Source organism: Gymnoscopelus braueri (genome assembly GCF_963280865.1).
Source record: "Gymnoscopelus braueri genome assembly, chromosome: 1".
Classification (NCBI taxonomy): Eukaryota; Metazoa; Chordata; class Actinopteri; order Myctophiformes; family Myctophidae; genus Gymnoscopelus; species Gymnoscopelus braueri.
Genome location: NC_137603.1, coordinates 53,430,477 through 53,437,509, shown reverse-complemented (window position 1 = coordinate 53,437,509; position 7,033 = coordinate 53,430,477).

The window sequence follows — 7,033 nt, the reverse complement described above, 5'->3', positions numbered from 1 at the left end:
AAAAGATTTACAGATTTCGTTAACCACATGTATAGCAATAGTCTTTTTCCTTCATCATAAAGCCCAGTAGGATTACAATAGACACAGCTACTTTGATAGATAATATATTTACAAATTACATTGACAGCAAAATAACAAGTGGATTACTCATAAACGATATTACTGACGATCTTCCTGTTTGGGATAAATAAATGATCCCTGAATTTAAGTAAAAATAAATGTATGATATTTGTATAATAAATAATAAATAATGTATAATAATAATGTAATAATGTATAATAAATTGTAAACTAAAAATTCAAATTAATGATGTTGAGATAGAAAGAGTGCATGAAAATAAATGTTTGGGAGATTGTAAATTAAACTGGAAATCTCTTATAGATAATGTAAAAATAAAAATGTCTAAAATTATTGCAATATTACATAAAACCAATCATATTCTAAATCAGAAGACACTGTATATATTATATTGTTCTCTTAATAGTCCCATATATTACCTATTGTGTGGAAATATGGGGGAACACATATACAACTAACACAAACCCAATATTCATATTACAGAAGAGAGCTATAAGAATAATAACTAGAACAGATTACTATGAACCAACTAATAAACTTTTTATCAAATTAAATACCTTAAAATTTGGTGATCTGGTTCACTTAAAAACTGTGCTAATAGCATACAAGGCGCACAATAATCAACTCCCGATCTGCATTCAGAGGCTGTTTGAAGCTAAAGGGACCAGGTATTGGTTGAGGGGAGCTAATATTATTAATATTATTAAGGTAACTAAGACCAGAACAAATATAAAAAAAACATGTGTTTCCAAAAGCAATACAAATATGGGATGACTGTAAAAATGATTTTAAAATATGTAGTTCTATTGGCAAATTTAAGAAAATGTCTAAAATGAATATGGTAATGAAATATATTAATAATATAATATGATAATTATATACGTTGCTATAGGAAATATAGTGATGTGTAAGTGTTAATTATGCAATTATTTAAAGTATAGAAATATTATCAATGATTGATTATGCAATTAATTGTCTGTTTTATATAGCTTAGAAATATTATATATATATATATATATATATATATATATATATATATATATTCATATTTATATAGCATAGACAAAAATATGTTTCAATGATTGAGTAGTATAGAATAGATTTTATGTTTTAAATAGATTATTTAATGCAAGAAGGGTAGGCACTATAAGCTAATAGCTTCAGCCTACGCCTTTTTGGTCAAGCAGTTATGAGTTATGAGTTAGTTATGAGTGAGTTATAATAATAATAAACTTTAACTAACTAACTAACTAAAGAAACAAGGGCAGCTGTACTTGACTCCCATCCAACGCTCCAAGGGCGAATATTGACCCATTACGATCAAACAAATAGCCAGTCTACAAGCTTATGAAGATGGTCTCCTGGACCAGGCCAGCTTTGGCTAGCTCCTCTAGCCAGGGCTGAGAGTAGACACCACATAGCCTCTAGGTTCTTTCAGAGCCTATTGCTCTCAGCACCACGGTGAGGTCTCTCTTGTAGCTGAGGCGAATTGATTTCATATTTTGTGTTTGAGACTGAGGTCTATCTTTTTGTTTTGTTTTTATTTCATTTTTTAACTCGTTTTAGTCTGTTTTTGGTGCAGCACAGTCCTCGTTTAAGTGAATTGCTTTCACCTGTTGTACTGCTGTGCGGAGTGTGCGCAACAGGGCAAATCTTCGCCAAGCCAGGGTGACCTACCCAGGCCCATGAAATTCATATGCAGGCATAGTAGCCAATTAGAAAGAAATCTGCTTAAGCTGACTCATATACTGATATGGAACCATATTTTGGCTATATATTATCGCTGTCGGGTGGAAACCTTTATATATTTTTTTATTATTTAAAAACAATCTATAAATGGTGAAAATAGCCAATCCACAAGCTGTAATTATTAATAATTACGAAATACTATATTTTTAAAGAGTGAAAAATCAACTAAATCATTATTAGTGCAAGTTCAGTCACATTTCATTTGAATGAAAATAACTTGTGGGGGAAAATGCATAAAGTCTCTAATCTGTGAGTCTAATGTGATTAAAGTGACCCCTACTTCAGTCAGTGAAGTCCAGGGCTGAATGTGACACGTTAAGACCTATATAACTCAATATTGGTCATTTGCCAACACATTATTTTGTGAAATAAAGGGGTTATATTTCATGGATAGTTATACTATTCTTATACTATACTATAATAAAATAAAATCATCCTTAACCTTCAAGTTAAATTCATTATTTCCGTGGACTTAAAGTATATATATATATTTTTTGACGGTCTTCCTGGCCTGGCATTAGGCCTTTGTGCCCTTCAATAAATTACAACACCAAAGGCCAAGTGGCCTTGCCCCTAAAATGACTAAATTCCAGGCCTGCATGGAACGCATTTTTTAAAGAAAAAGTCATTATTATCATTCTTTTTTACTTTCAATAAATCATATCCACTTACAAAAAACACAGTGAGTGCTGGTATTGAGGCGGTACTACCGTCTTTGCGATGATTAGAAATTATTATTAATCGTGGCCCTTAAGAAATGTTAGAAACTGCTGAATAGTAGTGCCGCATACGGTATGCGTGCAATTTAGGTTTATTTAGTTACCTTAAAGTATTTTTTTATGCTTTTATTAACTTTTAAGTAGTTATACTTATATTTGTTACCTTTTTACTTACCTTAATTACCATTAAATAATTGTATTCCATATAGTCAATTAAAATTAAATTGCTTTTGAGTACTTTTCACTTTTTATAATAACTTTTAAGTATTTTCACTCATTTTATTTACCTTTAAGTGATTTCTTACTTATTTTCGCAACCTTTAAGTATTGTTACTCTTTTTATCAACTCTTAAGTATCTTCACCCACTTTATTTACATTGAAGTATATACAGTATATGCTACCTACAACTTCTATATATATATTTTTTTTACTCATTCGAACAACTTTTATGTATTAGTACTCATTTTAACTAAGTTTAAGTATTCTTACTCATTTGAAGTACAACTGAGTGTTTCTACTCAAATTTTACTGAAGTTTTGTTGCTCAATTTATTTACTTTAAAAGTATGTTTTACTGACTTTATTTACTTTGAGTATCTTTTACTCATTTTTACAACCTTTTAAGTATTTTACTCAATTTAAGTACTCAAGTATTTTTACTCACGTATTTACTTTTAAATATTTGTTCTAATTTTTTACTTTTAATAATTTTTACTCGCATTGAAGATCGGTCGTTTTAGTGTGTGTGTGTGTGTGTGTGCATGTCTTTAAGAATAGTTGCTAGAACATTTTATAAATATACAACTTCCATAGTTGAATTTTTTTTTTCTCCCAGTTTTCTGTTTATACAATTTTTGTTTCTTTTCTTGCACACATCATAAGCAAACTCTTTCAATCAGCTTGTGATTTCATCTTGTGGTATTTCTCTCTAACCGCAGCGAGGGCAATGGAAGAGGGAGCCCCCGGTTTTATCTTTGACCAAATCTAGATTAGTCCACCCCACATAAACATTTGCCTTAATAATGTTTCACTTTCCTTTCAATATTTTTTAATTGAATTTAATATCATACAATATTGAAACCACTCAGGATGAAATCCCTTTTACTCCAAAATGAGTTCTTTATTTTTTTAAATATATGTATGTTCTGTCATCATGTCTGTGTGTCCACAATCCCTTGTGGAGATTTCCGTTTCCTTAAGTTCTGTCAACTGCCAAGTAACTATGGCAACGTAATGCTCACGGCGGGGAGCTGCTTAGCCTCCATTGAATTCATTCTATAACACAACTCAGTTAAATTATCCCTAATACGATTCAATATATTATAATACTATTTAGAAACATTAACTATAATATTATAAGAATTAAGTCATTTAGACTTTTTTGAACAAGTTTTTAATATTTTATCATTTTAACTTAAAATATATTTTTTGTTGAGCTTGTCGATCTGCTATTTTTTTATTTGCATTATTATCTCTAGGTACTGTTGTGTACTCTCTCATTTTTAATGTACTCCTCAGTAAAAAGGTGTTTATACCTCGTTTCCCATTGTTGTATTCTAATTTTAATTTCTTAAAAAAAAATAAAAAAAACTTTCTTAATATTTTTTCTTTGGTTCTGCCTTATTTTAGTTTTTCTTTCACATCGGAAAATGTATTATTTGTGAGTGTCAAGAGGAGGGAGTTGGTGAATATTTGATTTAAAGGGTAAGACCACTTTAGTAGAGGTTTGGGTTGTGTAGTTACCTTGCCATGATGTAACTCCAAAGGTGGGCAAGAAATCAAAAATAATTGCTCCATTGATTAGAAATGGATAATTCAAAATATGCTCCTCATTGACTTACATTGTACGGTAGAACAGCTTTCAAAGTCACTCTTTTAGCACATAAATGAACCCAAACATAGCTGATTCAGACAATATAGAACATCACCAAACCCAGTATTGTTTGTTTTTTTAATAAAAATGTCAACTTCCTGTTGATTTTACTATTTGAAGATCTGGATCCGGATCCACCGATACAGTCCGGGTTTTCTACTTATTAAAAATGGCAAAATCAACAGGAAGTTGACATTTTTATTTAAAAAAAAAACAGTATTGGGTTTGGTGATGTTCTACTGTATATTGTCTGAATCAACTTTGTTTGCGTTCGTTTTTGTGCTAAAAGAGTGACTTTGAGAGCAGTTTTACCGTACAATGTAAGTCAATGAGGAGCATATTTTGAATTATCAATTTCTAATCAATGGAGCAATTATTTTTTTATTTCTTGCCCAGCTTTGGAGTTACATCATGGCAAGGTAACTACACAACCCAAACCTCTACCAAAGTGGTCTTGCCCTTTAACTTTGTCCAAATCAGGTCACAACACCTGCTAAATGTGATACAGGGCGAAAACTTTTATTTTATATTTTGTTCCAAACTGTTTTAAACTTTATGTTTCATACTGCAGTCAACTGTAGGCCTACTACCATGCCGAACAGTAAATTTGATTTCCATTATTTTACGGATTTCTACTTATGTCCTGGATACTGTAAGAGTCCCCGTGACTATCTACAATAAGGAAGTATTTCTTGATTTTAGGACTCATATCACGTAAGTTTTCCCAGTATAAAGTGTAAATTTATGTATATTATGTTCAGACGTGTATCGTTCCATTTAAAAAAAAAACTTGGACCTTTGTAGGTCTGCTTGATAAAGTTCACAGGATCGCAGCTTCACATGAAGTCATGAGAGCATCCACACCCAACGGGCACGTGACCCGGGCTTCGGCCTAACTGAAATGCACAGAATCCTCATTGACCCGAAATGAAGGGTAATGTATTCTGGTCAATTATCGCTCTGTAAAACTGGTACACTGGTCAGTTTTCTTTCCTGAGACTCCGGTCCTCGGTGTGATGTCACACGGCTCACACCGCTGCCAGGTCACTGTGAGGTCATTTGGACCCAGACAAGATTTTGAAAGTAAGGTTGTAAGATGGGACGAAACAACTCTGATATTTTTGATCATTATAATTAAGTTATTGCAAGATGCAGGGTACCCATTCTGTTTCTTTTCAATACATTTTGGGAACTTGGTGAGGTGTGTCCTTACTGTCATTAAATATAATAACCATTTTATTCTTTCAATAAAAACAGCACTGTCTCAGTGCAAAAGTGAACTTTTACTTATATCTTATCTGAATAACTACACATTTATTTACTTAATATTATTATTTTTTCTCCTCTTAATAATACATTCCTTTACAAATCCAGAGAAATTCAGTCTACATATCTGGACATGTCTGCCTTCTTATATAAACATTATTACATTTTTATTTTTATTCTTTTAATTTTTGATGTCATATACCGTTCAAAAACCATATAACCAACACCACCTCTGCAGGTGTTACATGGATCTGTGATAGCACCGGTTACCACTATTTGCCCGAAAACTGGAATGAGTGCTGCTACCTTGGCATACTTACTCTGGCATTCGTTCCATTCCAGCGTTTGCCCCACCCACATGCCCCGCACTGGCTACGTGCCAGACAATTCTTATACAGGTCACACGTACATACCCTAAAGGTTATATAATGTAATGGACACCTAATGTCCATTCCAAGGAGGGAATATAAATACATACATATATAATAAATACTCTAAATGGCAATTTCTTTCGCCAATTCTTAATTCTTAAAAAATAAAAATGTTCTCCTCCCTCAGACACCATGCATTACCGCACTACTCTAGTCCTTCACCTTACCCTGCAAGCAAATCCACCCTCATCCTCCACTTACTGTTCGCCACACACCACCCACACACCACGCACACCCCACCCCTTGACACGACCCTTGCTGAAAACAAACACACCACTCTAGTAATGAATATGAGCATCCTTACAACCCTACTACTCGCATATCTGGCCTGGCACACATACCTACTGATCCAAAAGCTAACCCTTATCACCAACTGCCGCCAAGACCCCCACAAGAGATGAAACAATACTCCCAGTGTAGCATCTCGAGGCAGGGTTAGGAGAAAGGAGGGACGGCTTTGAACTGGGCACCATAGGAAAGGGCCTCTGTGGCAATCAGGTACGGATCTATCCCACCAGAGCAGAGGTCTTCAACAGGGGGTCCGCGGCCCCTAGGGGGTCCGCGGAGGTACTGCAGGGGGTCCGCGAAATAGTTGTTTGATTTAAATAAAATAAAACGTTTTAAAAACGTTTTGTTATTTTTTTTCAGAAATGTCAATATGTCTTTAAACATAACATGACATATTTGAATAGCTTAGTATTGAATGCACAATAACATGGTATGTTTATACATATTTTGTAGAGAAAGAAAAGGTCTTTTGCACACCTACTGGGACAACCTGTGCGGGTAGGAGCAGGCTCCAGGCAACCATTTGTTCATGTTTATACATATAAAACAAAATTGTATACATAAATATACGATATATGTGGTGGCCTACCCCCTACCCTACGAGGTAGGGGGTCCCTGCTCCATCACCC